The sequence below is a fragment of the Muntiacus reevesi genome, chromosome X, assembly GCF_963930625.1.
Source record: "Muntiacus reevesi chromosome X, mMunRee1.1, whole genome shotgun sequence".
NCBI lineage: Eukaryota > Metazoa > Chordata > Mammalia > Artiodactyla > Cervidae > Muntiacus > Muntiacus reevesi.
The window spans coordinates 99,518,641-99,535,676 of NC_089271.1; positions in this window are offsets into that span (position 1 = coordinate 99,518,641).

Genomic DNA, 17,036 nt, shown 5'->3' on the forward strand with positions numbered 1-17,036 from the left:
TCCTTTCCCATTGAATTATTGTGGCACAATTGTAGAAAATCAATTTGCCATAAATGTGAGTTTATTTCTGGAATCTCAATTCTATTCCATTGATCTATATATATAGCTTCCCAGGTGGCACTATTGGTAAAGAACTCGCCTGCCAATGCAACAGACATAAGAGTCGAGGGTTCAATCCCTGGGTAGGGAAAATGGGAAGATCCCCTGGTGGAGGGAATGGCAACCACTCCAGTATTCTTGCCTGGAGAATCCCATGGACAGAGGAGCCTGGTGGGCTATAGTCCATAGGGTCGCAAAGAGTCAGACACGACTGAAGCAACTTAGCACACATGCACACACATATATATACTTGCTTTGCTGTGCCAGGTCTTAGTTACAGCATGCAGGATATTTAGTTGTGGAATGTGAACTCTTAGTTGTGGTATATGGGGTCTAGTTCCCTCAGCAGAGATTGAACCCAGGTCCCCTGCATTGGGAGAATGGAGTCTTAGCCATTGGACCACCAGGGAAGTCCCTCCATGTTCATTCTTATGCCAGTATCACACCTATGCAATTTTTAACTCAGGGCTATCAAGACAATATAATGGCAAGGAAGTACCCTCATCAAGGCGTATCCTTGCCAGGATGTATCCTTGAAACAAAAAAGGTTTTACTTTGGAAAAAGTCTGAATCTATCTCTTGTTTTTTTTTCAGTAGCTTGTGCTTTCAGTGTTGTATCTAGGAAACCATTGCCAAGGTTGTGACAATTTGCCTCTATGTTTTAAGAATTTTATAGTTTAATATCTGTAGTTCTCATATTTAAGCCTTTGACCCATTTTTGAGTTGATGACAAGGATGGCTGGCTTAATTTACATTCTGTCTGGCTCAAAGTCTTACTCGCTATGGCTGTTGTTTCATTCTGAATTTCTGAAGGTGATGTTCAATCAGTGCTCAGTTCTGCTAGAAGCTGATCAAGAGACTTGGAGACCAAAGCAAGAGTCTGTCAGCAGGGCAGGACAGGCTCCACTTACAACTCCAGGCTAAGGGAGCAGGATTCTGTACATTAGGAAGCTGATCTGCTAGGACTGAAGGGTATGATTCTTTACCATGCCTCCCATTATTCCATGGGTTATTTCAGGAAGTCCCACAGTAGCTGGGGCACTGTACACAAAGGAACGAAGTCAGGCCAGTGTAAACTGTTCTTGGCAAGCGGCAAACAGACACCGAACACCCTACTCCTGAACCTAAACTTCTCTGACCACAGCAGTAATCTTGCTCTGGCCTTTGGTGTCTGACTTCTCTCACTTAGCAAAACGTTATCAAGGTTCATTAATGTTGTAGCCTGTATTAGTACTTCATTCTCAAAGCATATCATGTCATGGGCATTGTTTTCATTTCCTTTGGTTGCTGAAACCACCACCTCAGTGGCTTCAAACAACATACATTGATTTTTTTACATTTCTGTAAGTCAGAAGACCAGAATCAGTTTCACTGGGCCAAAACCAACATGTCAGCTGGGCCACCCTTTCTGCAGGCTTTCGGGGAGAATCTGTTTGCTTGCCTTCTCCGGCACCTCCTTGTATTCCTTGGTGCATGGACCCAGCCTCCATCTTCAAAGCCAGCAACAGAGCATCTTGCTTCAGCAGTGATGATGCCTCTGTGGGCAATGTCTCTCTGCCTCTCTTATGAGCCCACTTGTGATCCTGTTTAGAGCCAAGCTGGAGAATCCAGAATAATCTCCCCATCTCAGGGTCCTTAACTAAATCACATCTGCCAATTTTCTCTTCTATATAAGATAACATTCACGGGTTCTCAGAATTAAGATTCAGATATTTTTGTGGGCCTATATTCAGTCTCCCACGGGAATGGAGGTGAAAATGTCTGCCTGTGGGTTTAGAATCTACATTGACCAACCCAAATCTTCCCTGCTAAATGGTAATGGGAGAGACTCCAGGATCACTCAAGAGGTTCCCTTTCTTTTGGTCTGAGTTATAATGACACAAGTTCCCATGCTCCTGGGTGCAGAGGGAGTAGCCAGCTGGGGTGACGAGTTGACTATGAATCTGCTCCAGTGCTGGGGCCAACAGCGGGCACCAGTCTCCGCTGTGGATTCCTGATCAGTGAGTCAGCCCACTTCCCCTGGGCCTTGTTTGTAGGCTGATGCTTCTCATCAGAAGGCCACCTGCTTTTCCTGTTGATGTATCATTGTGCTTTCCAGGCTTTATATACATAACTGAGCCTGTTACAGACACAGCAGAGCTGAGCACATCTATCCCCACGAGGAAAGTCCCACACTTTAACACCTAAACTTCTTGCAAGGGCATGATGGCATGCCAGACTGCCAACTGGTCTCTCTGATGAACACTCTGCCCCCTCACTGCCCCAGGGTGAATTGATAAGTCCTTCAGTGGCACCCCACTGTTGAAAACAAGACCAAATTCAATGGTCCTCACTTGGCATCAGGGCATTCCACGGTCAAACCCTGTAGATGGGTCAGCCCCGTGTCTACCAACACCTCTCTTTACTACCTGCAGCCTTTACACTTGCCTCCTTGGGCTACTTTTGTTTCCCATCAGGATGCAAGGTCTTTTTTATTGAGATAGAATTCACATAAGGTAAAATGTATCAGTTTAGAACTTTTGACACATGCTGCAACATGGATGAACCTTGAAAGCTTATGCTCAGTGAAAGAGGCCAGACACAAAAGGAAAAATAGCCTGTGATTTCATTTCTATGAGGGATCTAAAACAGTGAAACCCATAGAGACAAAAAATAGAATGGAGATGACCAGGGGCTAAAGGGAAGAGATCACTGAGAATCATTATATGATGGGTATACAGTTTCAGTTTTCAATGACAAATAGGTTCTGGAGGTGAATACTGGTGAAGGATGCATACCAATGTGAATGTACTTAATGCCATTGAATTGTACACTTAAAATGGCTACATTTTATGTTATGTGTATTTTGCCATAATAAAACAAAAAATTTTAAGACAAAATTTACTACTGTTACCAATTCCGAGTGTACAATATCACTGGTTTTCAGTACATTTACAGAGTTGTGAAATCAGCATTGTAATCAATTTTAGAACATTCTCATCACTCCAAAAATACATCCCACCCTTACTACGCAGTCCTTCCTCATCCCTCCCCTTCACCCTATTTTCTGTCTCAATGGGTTTGCCCATTTTGGACATTTCATATAAATTGTGCCACACAATATGTGACCTTTCATGTTTGGCTTATTTCACTTGGCATAATGTTTTCAAGGTTCATTCATGTTGCAGCGTGTATCAATACTTTATTCTTTTTTATGGCTGAATAATACTCCATTCTCTGGAGAGACCACATTTCCTTTATCTATTCAATCAATTGATGGGCATTTGGTTTGTTTCCACTTTGGCTATTATGAATAATGCTGCTATGAAACAGACCTTGGGCTTGTGCATAGAAAGCTGGTCGTGGGATATAGAGAATGTCTAGCAAGCTAAATGGTTTGGGTTGGTTCGTTCTGTTCAGTGACCATGAAGAGCACCTGTCTCATGGAGCACAAGTAGAACACTGCACGTGATAGACTCATCCCAGGGCACAGCAGAATTAGACTCAACACACTCTCCGTAGTTCTGTCTCTCTCTGAGCAGATGAACAAGTCAAATATAAAATAGGTGAAAATCTTCTGATAGAGGGTAGTATCATTTGCAGTTCCCAACAGTCCACAAGAAACAGATGACGCTGAAGGAAAGAAGGCACCCTCTGTGCTGTGAGGCTGCATTTAGAAAGTGCTCCATGTAGCTTTCAATGCTGAACTGAATGAAAAATTTTGTAAAAGACATTTAAATGGATCATATTTAAATGCCAGAATTTCATTTTCAAGATATGAAGGGACACATCGAGGAATGCACTTTAGAATGGAGTTCTCTGGAAAGGATAGACTGACCTAGCAGCTAGACACTGGCGTTGATCGAGACAGAATCCTAGGAATTATCTCCAAATGATGCTTTCCTCATTCACCCACTGGTCCTGTTTCTAAAGACAAAATGACAACTAAAATCTCCTCGAAGAAGCTCTCTCGAAGCCTCACTCCCTCAGCTTGGGCTCACAGCACAAGAGTGGAAGAGGGGTGGGGCAGAAAAACCAGCAGATGTTCAGCTTGGCCACAGGCAGCATGTGGCAGAGCCTCAAACGTGTGTCTCAAATTCAGGCTTAGACTAAATAATCTGTTGTTGCTATTCAGTTACTAAGTTGTGTCCAACTCTTTGCAACCCAATGGACTGCAGCATGCCAGGCTCCTCTGTCCTCCACTACCTCCCAGAGTTTGCTCAGATTCATGTAATTGGGTCAGTGATGCTACCTAACCATCTCATCCTCTGCCAAATCCTTCTCTTTTTACCTTCAATCTTTTTCCAGCATCAGGTTCTTTTCCAATGAGTCAGTTCTTCACATCACGTGACCAAAGTATTGGAACTTCAGCTTCAGCATCAGTCCTTCCAATGAATATTCAGGACTGATTTCCTTTAGGATTGACTGGTTTGATCTCTTTGCAGTCCAAGGGATGCTCAAGAGTCTTCTCCAACACCACAGTTTAAAAGCATCAGTTCTTCAGTACTCAGCTTTCTTTATAGTCCAACTCTCACATCCATACATGACTACTGGAAAAACCATAGCTTTGACTAGATGGACGTTTTCTGGCAAAGTAATGTCTTTACTTTTTAATATGCTGTCTAAGTTGGTCATAGCTTTTCTTCCAAGGAGCAAGCGTCCTTTAATTTCAGGGCTGCAGTCACCATCTGTAGTGATTTTGGAGCCCCCCAAAATAAAGTCTCTCACTGTTTCTATTGTTTCCCCATCTATTTGCCATGAAGTGATGGGACTGGATGCCATGATGTTAGCTTTCTGAATGTTGAGCTTGAAGCCAACTTTTTCACTCTCCTCTTTCACGTTCATCAAGAGGCTCTTTAGTTCTTCTTTGCTTTCTGCCATAAGGGTGGTGTCATCTGCGTATCTGAGGTTATTGCTGTTTCTCGCGGCAATCTTGATTCCAGCTTGTGCTTCATTCAGCCTGGCATTTTTGCATGATGTACTCTGCATATAAGTTAAATAAGCAGGGTGATAATATACAGCCTTGATGTACTCCTTTCCTGATTTGGAACCAGTCTGTTGTTCCATGTACAGTTATAACTGTTGCTTCTTGACCAGCATACAGATTTCTCAGAAGGCAGGTCAGGTAGTCTGGTATTCCCATCTGTTTTAAGAATTTTCCACAGTTTGTTATTATCCACACAGTTAAAGGCTTTGGCTTAATCAATAAAGCAGAAGTAGATATTTTTCTGGAACTCTCTTGCTTTATTGATGATCCAACGGATGTTGGCAATGTGATCTCTGGTTCCTCTGCCTTTTCTAAATCTACATTGAACATCTGGAAGTTCACGGTCCATGTATTGTTGAAGCCTGGCTTGGAGAATTTTGAGCATGACTTTGCTAGCGTGTGAGATGAGTGCAATTGTGCAGTAGTTTGACCATTCTTTGGCATTGCCTTTCTTTGGGATTGGAATGAAAACTGACCTTTTCCAGTCCTGTGGCCACTGCTGAGTTTTCCAAATTTGCTAACATATTGAGTGCAGCACTTTCACAGCATCATCTTTTAGGATTTGAACTAGGTCAACTGGAATTCCATCACTTCCACTAGCTTTGTTCATAGTGATGCTTCCTAAGGCCCACTTGACTTCACATTCCAGGATGTCATGGGTCATGGAGATCTTCTTTGTATAGTTCTTTTGTGTATTCTTGCCATCTCTTCTTAATATCTTCTGCTTCTGTTAGGTCCATGCCATTTTTATCCTTTATTATGCCCATCTTTGCATGAAATATTCTCTTGGTATCTCTGATTTTCTTGAAGAGATCTCTGGTCTTTACCATTCTATTGTTTTCCTCTATTTCTTTACATTGATTGCTGAGGAAGGTTTTCTTATCTCTCCTTGCTATTCTTTGGAACTTTGCATTCAGATGGGTATATCTTTCCTTTTCTCCTTTGCCTTTCACTTCTCCTCTTTTTTCAGCTATTTGTAAGGCCTCCTCAGACAACCATTTTGCCTTTTTGCATTTCTTTTTCTTGGGAATGATTTTGATCCCTGTCTCCTATACAATGTCATGAACCTCTGTCCATAGTTCTTTAGGCACTCTATCAGATCTAATCACTTGAATCTATTTGTCACTTTCACTGTATAATCGTAAGGGATTTGATTTAGGTCATACCTGAATGGTCTAGTGGTTTTCTCCACTTTCTTCAATTTCAGTCTGAATTTGGCAATAAAGAGTTCATGATCTGAGTCACAGTCATCTCCCAGACTTATTTTGTGGACCGTATGGAGCTTCTCCATCTTTGGCTGCAAAGAATATAATCAATCTGATTTTGGTATTTATCATCTGGTGATGTCCATGTGTAGAGTCTTCTCTTGTGTTGTTGGAAGAGGGTGTTTGCTATGACCAGTGCGTTCTCTTGGCAAAACTCTGTTAGCCTTTGACCTGGATCGTTTTGTACTCCAAGGCCAAATTTGCCTGTTACTCCAGGTGTTTCTTGACATCCTACTTTTGCACTCCAGTCCACTATAATGAAAAGGACATCTTTTTTTTGGGTGTTAGTTCTAGAAGGTCTTGTAGGTCTTCATAGAACCGTTCAACTTCAGCTTCTTCAGCAATACTTGTCAGGGCATAGACTTGGATTACCGTGATATTGAATGGTTTGCCTTGGAAACGAACAGAGATCATTCTGTCATTTTTGAGATTGCATCCAAATTGCCTCCAAATACTGCATTTTGGATTCTTTTATGGACTATGAGGGCTACTCCATTTCTTCTAAGGGATTCTTACCCACAGTAGTAGATATAATGGTAATCTGAGTTAAATTCATCCATTCCAGTCCATTTTAGTTCACTGATTCCTAGAATGTCTATATTCACTCTTGCCATTTCCTGTTTGACCACTTCCAATTTGCCTTGATTCATTGACCTAACATTCCAGGTTCCTATGCAATATTGCTCTTTATAGCATCAGACTTTACTTCCATGAAGTCAAATATTACCTGTTTAAGAAGGAAACACTGCCTTGGGTGAACATTTCCAGCTTTTGTTATCTTCAACTATACCCTGATGTCGATTTTATCTAGTGAGAAAGCTTGTGGAAGTCAAGGACACATCTTATTTCATATTTCTCTCTGGGAGCCCTGCATGTGACTGACATGAAATGAGCATCATCCATGATGCCTTGGTGAAGAGGAGGGTATATCTATATATTTGGTGCTCTGGGCACTTTGGTTCCTCCTTCCTGTGCACCTTCACACTTTCCATCAGACTCCAGCAGGGAGTTGGGACCTGGGCTCAGAACACACATAGGTCAGCAACCCTCCCTCTGTCATCGGTGGGAATTTTACTTTAGAAATTCTGATCTTTGAATTTTTCCAAGACTATCTTGGAAAAGTGAAAAAACTGAGCACCCCACTCAGAGGTCTCATCGTGTCTTCTGGGACTGCTGTCTCCTCACTGCCACTGCTGTGTCTGCCATGGTCCTAGCTGTCACCATTTTGCATCAGAATTATTGGACCAGCTGCACCTTGTTCCCTCTGTCTCCAGTGCTGCCCCCATAAGTCCATGCTCCACACGCACCAGTCAAGGTGGATGTCCTAAAACAGATTTCTGCCTTTTATTCCCTAGTTCACAAATGGCAATTTAGCTTCAAGAAAATACCAAGATCCTGAGACTGGGGTTCCAGGTACCCTGACCATCTCTCTGACCCCCATGTTGCAAACTCCAGGAGATAGTGAAGGATAGGGAAACCAGTGTCCATGGGGTCTCAAAGAGTCGGATGCAACTTAGCAACTGAACAACAACAAGCAGGATAGAGGGGCTAAGGGAAGATGTGATGGACAACAGAAAGCTTATAAACAAAGGCGAGGAGGCAGGTAGGCATGAAACCTGTTCAGGGGACAGTGAGGTCACCTGTTGAGCCTCATGTACTAAGACCAAGCAGGCTGTGAATTGAATGCCCAGACCCATGGCCTGATGCAGGAGAGGCAGTGGAACATTACGTTCAAACGAGAAGATGACTGGCGTGGTGGACACTCTCAGAGACAAGCAACAACTCAGCCAGCAGCCAGAGTGTGTGAAGGAGCCACATGGCAAATGTCACTCCCAGGGCCTGGCAGACTGGGGCATGGGCCAAAGAGAGTGACAGGAAGCAGAAGTGGGGATCTGTGATTACAAATGGGCTGGATATAGAGGGAGATAAAGAATGATGAGAATAATAAAATGAGATATGGGTACATGAAAACCTCTAAGCAGGAAATAAAGGGTGAAAACCTGGGGAAGAAAGCAGCTTCGGGGAACATTGACGGGAGGTGAGGTGGCGGGAACTGTGCCCAGCTGGCTGTCCTGTGTCCGGGAGCCTTCTGTTTTCTCTTCCAAAGTGCTTTCCTTGAAGCTCACATGGTTTGTTTTCTCTTTAAACAGTCTTTTAAAAAATTGTGGTAAAATATAGTACATAATATTTATCATTTTAGCCATCTGTAAATGCACAATTCAGTGGCATTAATTACATTAATTACCACCACTATTTACACCCCAAACTTTTCATCATTTCTGACATAAACTCTACCCATTAAATAACAGTTACCTTTTCCCCAACCCCCAACTCACAGTAACCTCTATCCTGCATTCTGTCTCTATAAATTAGCCTATTCTAGCTAGATATTTCCTGTAAGTGGAATCATGCAATATTTGTCTTTCTGTTTCTGACTTATTTCACTAAGCATAAATTTCCAAGGTCCATCTATGTTGTAGCATCTATCAAACTCTTTTTCCTTTTTTTAAAATTGAAGTGTAGTTGATTTACAAAGTTGTGCTAGTTTCAGATGTAGAAATTTTGTTCCTTTATATGGTTGAGTAGTGTTTCATTCAGAGAAGGCAATAGCACCCCACTCCAGTACTCTTGCCTGGAAAATCCCATGGACAGAGGAGCCTGGAAGGCTGCGGTCCATGGGGTCGTGAAGAGTCAGACATGACTGAGCAACTTCACTTTCACTTTTCATTTTTATGCATTGGAGAAGGAAATGGCAACCCACTCCAGTGTTCTTGCCTGGAGAATCCCAGGGATGGGGTCGCACAGAGTTGGACATGACTGAAGTGACTTAGCAGTAGCAGCAGCAGTGTTTCATTATGAGAACAGATTACAGTCATGCTTATCAGTGTCCATTGACACTGACAGGGTGATGCAGGTGACAGTGCTTGGCGCTATGACTACTAGAGACCTGAATACCAGAACCAGAACTGCAAGTGAGTCTTGTCCAACCCAGAAGGTGAGTGAGCTGCCCAAAGCCTCAGAGGGATCACCGAACACCTTCCCCTTCCCCCTTCCGCGTACCCAGTACCCATATGAGGGGTCGAAGTGGCCCAGCTTCCGAAAACTGGGCACCCAGGTCCACCCACATGGGACGGCCGTTAGTTCCAGACAGGCAGCTCCAGAAAAGAGCAGATTTCCAGCTCTTAGGGGAAGAAAGTATTCCAGACGGTAGCGATCAACTGTGCCAACACTGCTGAAAGAACAAAGATGAGAGGACTCTGAATGGATGAAAGCAAACCTTTTCTGTAAAAGATTGGATAGTAAATATTTTCAGCTTGGTGGGCCATACGGTCTCTATCACAACTACTCAGCTCTGTCCTGGTGGCACAGTTATAGACAGTAGGTGAATGTGCCAATACAACTTTATTTATAGACATGGGATGCTCAATGTCACATTATTACATGTGTCAGAAAATACTGTTCTTTTTATTTTTCTCAAGAATTCTTAGCTGGCAGGCCACGTGAACATAGGCAGTAGGTGACTCTTAGCCCACAGGCCCTAATGGCCAGCCATGGTCTCAGTGATTCTCAGCCTTCACTGTGTATTAGAATTACCAGGGGAGGCTCTAGAAAACCAGGAGTGCCTTACCCCACCCCAGCCAAGTACATCAAAATCCCACAAAGGGAAGACTGGCAGGGGGTAATTTTGAAAGCTTCCCTGATAACTGGCAATTCAGGTACAGACTCCAGAGAAATGAAAACCTACATCCACACAAAAACTTTTACATACATGTTCATGGCAGCATCACTTACAATAGCCCTTAACTGGAAAGAACCCAATTTCTATCTACTGATGACTGGATAAACAAAATGTGGTATAGACACACAATGGAATATTATTCAGCCATTAAAAATGAGGTTCTAATACACACTGCAACATGGATGAACTGAGAAAACATTATGGTGTATGAAAGGAACCAAACATAAAAGTCAAATATCGTATGATTTATTTGCATCCATTGTCCAGAATAGGCAAATCCATTGAGACAGAAAGGAGATTTGTGGTTACTAGGGGTTCAGTTCAGTTCAGTTCAGTTGCTCAGTTGTGTCTGACTCCTTGTGACCCCATGGACTGCAGCACGCCAGGCCTCCCTGTCCATCACCAACTCCTGGAGATCACTCAAACTCATGCCCATTGAGTTGGTGATGCCATCCAACCATCCCATCCTCTGTTGTCCCCTTCTCCTCCTGCCTTCAATCTTTCCCAGCATCAGGGTCTTTTCAAATGAGTCAGTTCTTTGCATCAGGTGACCAAAGTATTGGACTTTCAGCTTCAGCATCAGTCCTTCCAATGAATAATCAGGACTGATTTCCTTTAGGATTGACTGGCTGGATCTCCTTGCAGTCCAAGGGACTCTCAAGAGTCTTCTCCAAAACCATAATTCAAAAGCATCAATTCTTCGGCGCTCAGCTTTCTTTCTAGTCCAACTCTCACATCCATACATGACTACTGGAAAAGTCATAGCTTTGACTAGATGGACGTTTGTCGGCAAAGTAATGTTTCTGCTTTTAAATATGCTATCTAGGATGGTCATAACTTTTCTTCCAAGGAGCAAGCATCTTTTAATTTCATGGCTGCAATCACCATCTGCAGTGATTTGGGAGCCCCACCCCCGCCACCAAAAAAATGAAGTCTGCCACTGTTTCCACTGTTTCCCCATCTATTTGCCATGAAGTGATGGGACCAGATGCCGTGATCGTAGTTTTCTAAATGTTGAGTTTTAAGCCAACTTTTTCACTCTCCTCTTTCACTTTCATCAAGAGGCTCTTTAGTTTTTCACTTTCTGCCATAAGGGTGGTGTCATCTGAATATCTGAGGTTATTGATATTTCTCCTGGAAATCTTGATTCCAGCTTTTGCTTCTTCCAGTCCAGCATTTCTCATGATGTACTCTGCATATAACTTAAATAAGCAAGGTGACAATATACAGCCTTGACGTACTCCTGTCCCTATATGGAACCAGTCTGTTGTTCCATGTCCAGTTCTGACTGTTGCTTCCTGACCTGCATACAGGTTTCTCAAGAGGCAGGTCAGGTGGTCTGGTATTCCCATATCTTTAAGAATTTTCCAGAGTTTATTGTGGCCCACACAGTCAAAGGCTTTGGTATAATCAATAAAGCAGAAGTAGATGTTTTTCTGGAATTCTCTTGCTTTTTCGATGATCCAGTGGATGTTGGCAATGTGATCTCTGGTTCCGCTGCCTTTTCTAAACCCAGCTTGAACATCTGGAAGTTCACAGTTCATGTACTGTTGAAGCCTGGCTTGGAGAATTTTGAGCATCACTTTACTAGAGTGTGAGATGAGCGCAATTGTGCGGTAGTTTGAGCATTCTTTGGCATTGCCTTTCTTAGAGATTGGAATGAAAACTGACTTTTTCCAGTCCTGTGGCCACTGCTGAGTTTTCCAAATGTGCTGGCATATTGCTAGGGGTTGGGCAAGGGGAAATAGGGAGTGACTGCTAATGGGTTTGGGGTTTCCTTTGGGGGCAATGGAAAGATTCTGGAAGTAAATAGAGGTGATTGTCAGGCAATGCTGTGAGTGTGCTCAGTGCAACTACATTGTATACTTAAAAGGGTACATTTTACTTCCATTTTTTAAAATAAAGGTTTCCCTGATGCTTGTTTCACATCACCAGGGTTGAGAACTAGGTGACTAGTGGAAGGAGACAGCGAATTTCAAAGCAGTAGGCCGGGAACTTATGTAGAGTCCAGTGGAGATGCCTTAGGAGTAGAAAGGATGGGCCCCTAATGCTTCTTGGCCTGGAAGGGACAGTACATTTCAGTCAGACCTGAGGGCTAGAGGGGAGTCAGCCTGGTGGAGAAGGGCAGGAAGACACCATCTTAGGTTTGCTCTGACTGAGATGGAGGGCCTTTAACATGAGATTGACACACCTGAAGCAAAGGAAAAACATGATTAGATTCACCTTTTAAGAGGTTCCCTCTGGCTGCTGGGTGGAGAATGGGGTGGAGGCAGCCACGCAGTTATTCCTAACACATCCAAGACTGTTTGGAAGGCAGAGCTTCCAGGATTCGATCATGGAGTGGGTGAGAGTAGGACAGGGTTCAAATCTGCTGCATAGTTTTGGGGTCCTAGCAACTGGGAGATTGGCAGTGCCATTTCCTGAGATGGGGACCATGTGGTGGAGTGGCAGGGTAAGTTTGGGGACAAGGCTGGACAATCCTGTTTTGGACATCACAGTGCTTCTTAAAAGCCATTAGACAATGCAGGATAAGGTTTTGAATGGATGTGTCTGGGTTCCCAGGAGGAGTAGGTGGGTGTGACCTGCCTGTAGATGAGACGGCCCAGGAATCAAGGACAGAGTGAGAGGAAGAGGGGTCCTGGTAGAAGAGACAGTGTGAGCAGAAGCACAGAGGCAGGAAGGAACGCCTAGCTTTGGGGCGTGCTCTGGCAAAGCTGGAAACTTGGGTCAGGAGTGGTGGGAGGAAGGCCACTTGGAGAGGTCATCTGGGGCCAGGTCCTGCAGGGCCTTGAATGCTGAGCTCAAGAACTTAGACTCATCACCATGACAATGGGAAGAAGGCACTGTGGGGAGGGTTGTGATCCACTCTTTCCAGCTGGGAGAGCAGGAGAAGGAGAAGGAAGGACCCCAATGAAGATGCCCCATTTCCTTGGTGATCTTAGTGGGAATGGAGAGAAGGCAGAGCTCTGAGAAGTCTTGAAGGTCTCAGTGGATACATGGTCATCATTCTTTGTTCAAATTCATGCAGCCTGCACAAGGGAGATCTGGGCTGCTCTCATTGTTGCCTTAGTTTACCCAGGCCAGGTGATAAAAGTCTGTGGTCACACAGAACTTTGATGCTCGCATAGGAGTTAAGGGAATCACTAATCTGCTGGGTGGACTGGGACTGGGCCTCCATAGCATCTGAAATCACATCCACTAGTACCCTGTGTGTCTGTGTGTGTGCATGTGTATGTCTGTGTGTGTGTGCACAGGGTTGTTTGATGTATAGGTGCCCCAAAAGGGAGGTGATGCCTATTGAAAACCGACAAGAGATATTTTTGAACACAATGTTATTACTATTAATTGGATGCAGTTTCCACATTTATATTCTATACCTTTTTCTGGGAGGTTTCTTGGACAGCTTAGATGACATGCAAAGAAATAAAGAGGCCAAATGCTGGTGTTTGTGGTTTGAGTCTCCCAAGTACTTCAGAAAGACTTCACTGGGTACGTTAAATAAGGCCCACATTTGGGGAGGCAAGTGTTAAGTCCTATTTCTGCAGAGGTCAGGATTCAGAATGGAAAATGCTGCCTTGCAAATATTACAGGGACATCAGTTATTTGTCTCTTACATTGGGAAAATATGCAGGTAGAAGGTTTTGTCCTGCTTCACTTGGCACGCAGGTTTCCAGAAGACAGTGGGTGTTCTGCATTTAGATTTCAAGAGCAGAGGACTCCTTTTCATAAGGAGGCTTGAAACTAAGTGGTGACCCACTGGCATTTTACACCTGTCTTTTTTTCCTTCTAGATTGTTGTGACCATGGCCATCATCACCATGATCATCGTGTTGTTGTATGGTCCTTGGTGTGTTAAGTGTAACTCTATGCTAATTCATGTCAATGTATGACAAAACCCACTGAAATGTTGTGAAGTAATTAGCCTCCAACTAATAAAATAAAATTAAAAAAAAAAAAAAAGAAATCACTTCAAACCCCCAATGGGAATTCTAACGGGGACAAAAAGCATGAGATGATTTGGGTCTCCTGGGAATTTGTTGCATGGGATTACAAAATGCTCGGTCAAAGGGTCCTTTCTGGGGGTGAGCAACTCTGTCTGCCCAGTCTGTGACGCTGGGGCTCCTGACCAGCCACACTGTGTTGTCTCTGAGTGAAGGAGCTGGAGAACTGAATCCTAGCGAATCCCCTTCCTGAGCCCGGCTCTCACCCTCTCCCCTGCCTCCACACCCCTGCCCAATCTCTTCCCCACCTGCCCCAGTTTGTCAATCTTCAATGGCTCTGGCTCTCAGAGCAGTATTTTCTTTTTATTTATTTATTTAATTTTTTTTAATTTTTATTTTTAAATTTATCTTAATTGGAGGCTAATTACAATATTGTGGTGTTTTTTGCCATACATGGTATTTTCTCAGGCAGATGCTGGGTTCTGTACAACAGAGTCCTGAGTCTCCTGAAACAAATGGAACCTTGAAATACCAATCTGAACTCACCACCATGCAGCCTCACCCCAGCCCCACTTCAAACTCTTTGGGGTTCCCAGAGGCGTTTGAATACAGTCCAAGCTTCACCTGCTCTAGGAACCCTGCAGGACCAGGTTCCAGGCATTTCAAATTCAAAGGCTCGTTTCTGGGCCTTTGCTTCAACGGGTATCTTGGGATCCATACACTCCTGCCCCGCCAACTGCACCGTGAACTGTTGCTTTTCCTTTAAGTCAGCTCTCCTGACCCTACAACCACTCTCTGGTGCTCCCACAGTGTCCTGTGCTCCCCTCTCTAACTGCTCTATCACCTGACTGCTTGTCATCTGTCCCTTCCCCACAGGGAACCTGAGACATCCTTTCTCCCTGAGAACAGGGCCAGCCCCACACAGCCATCCCCTCCTTCCTGTGGCCACTGTGGCCTCTGCCACATATGCCCCCTGAATCCAAACCCTTCTCATCAGCCCCAGGCTCCCAGCTTCTCTGCTGAGAGGATACCAGTAACCACTCCTGTGGGCCCCTTGCCCTGCCTCTCTCTTTCCCTGTCTTTCTGCTGCTCAATGGTTACAACCCTCCAGTGGCTTCTCTTGGTTCTCAGGATCAAAGCTCTGCTCATTAGCATGGCATTCAAGGCTCTGCCTGACCTTGCTTTACTAGAGAATCCAAGAGAGGAGAGAATACAAACATACTGTGCAGAGGAGGAGGCGATGGAGGGATAATTTGCTTACAACTCAGAAAATATGAGAGGGAACATTGTTTAAGAATCCATTTTCACCGCTTCTGTTTACATGTGGGGTGTGTCCCCCAAATCCCCAGATATCAGGGCCCTGGGTGGGCTAAATACTGCTGGTTTAGCCATGGCTTTGCAGACTTGTGAATTTCACTGGTGACTGGACTTATTTTAAGTTTGGGGATGGGCAGGCTTGCCAACTTATTATTTTGCAAAGTAAGCACTTTAAAACCTACCGTCTTTTCATGAAACAAAGGACTTTTGTATACCCGAAGTAGTCCACGATTTCAGAATAAAGGTCAGTACTCTCACATTATGTGGGGGAACATTTGCAACAACAACGTCATTTTCTTCTTTTACCTGAGACTGGTGAAGACTTGCCCCTGCTATCAGGCATTGGGGGAACTGTTGCAGCCCCAGTTCTGCCTTCCCAGAACTTTGCATGGGGGATCTTTGTCTCTGAACTGGCCCACACGTGGGGAGCGGGGCTGGTGGGGAGAGTGCTACTCTCTTTCCCACCTACTCTGGAGCCCAGTCGGGGCCCTCAAACTACTTTGGTTAAAGGGATTAGGACCCAGGCTGTGGGAGGAGAAGAAGCAGACAGAAGGGCCATTGAAGTCCTGAGCACAGGCTGAGCTGCACTGGGTCCTGGGGCCAAAGGGTGACTCTGGGTTGGGGTAAGGCATTTGTCCCTGCCCCTCATGTGGATTCCCTGTCCAGTCTGGTGCCCCAAGGATCAGGAATTGGTATTGTTGATGTGGACAGTGGTGCTTTCGAGATGAGCACCTTCAACAGGGATGGAGCTGATGGCAAGGCCATTCCAGAGCCCTGGTGGGCAGATGTCACCAGGTGGGTCTAATTTTGGCCATGGGTGATGGAGGCCCCCTCAGAGAATTTTGCAAGGAGGAGTTTGTGGCACTTGGAAGTAAGAACAGGAGCTCTGCACTAATAATAGTAAGAGAACAGCTATTTTGGAGTTTGGAACACATCTCCCTAAAGATATAGTGTGTAAGGAGGGTGGGGACAGAAGGGTGAGCCATGATGGAGGACCAGGCTGCCCTTAGAACCCTACTTATCTCAGGTTAATGTACACCCTCCCAGCTTTCTCTGTGCCTCTCCTGTACTCCCAGACGAGCCTGGTGGCTATTTGTTCATGTCACATTTCTCTGCCTGGGTCAGTGCTGAGGAAAGGTGGGCTTTTTAGGAGAGGAGCTTGTCAGCCCAAATGGTTTTACAACTGGTCACAATTTGCAGGATACAAGAAGTTGGCCAGGAACTGGTCCCAGCACCCATGTGCAGTGGCAGTGGGGGAGTGTGTGTGTGCCTGTGTATGGGGGGCCACAGCTCATGGTTTCTAAATTTAGAATTTCCTGGATGTAAACCAAGTCCACAATCAGTTGCAATTCTATAGGGTAGCAGCTACTTAAGAGGCTCTCCAAGTTCCAGGGAGGACCTCAGAGCAGCAGGATCAGGACCTGATGTCCCTGGCTCTCTCAGACTTACACGAACCTAACTTATAAGAGACTGGGAGACAAACCAGGCCTCAGATGAGTCATTTTACATAGGGAAAGTTATCCGGTAGGATAACTAACCTTGGACATTTGCAGTATTTTGACTAAAGACCTCTTTATTTTGTTTTGTTTTGTTTTTGAATGGGTGTCTTTTTGCACATGATAAACAGGATCCTTTTCTGTTGGTTCTTGTTTCTGTGTCAGCTCCTGTGCTCATCTCCTGCTCTACAAGAGCACAATCTTTAGACTCTGC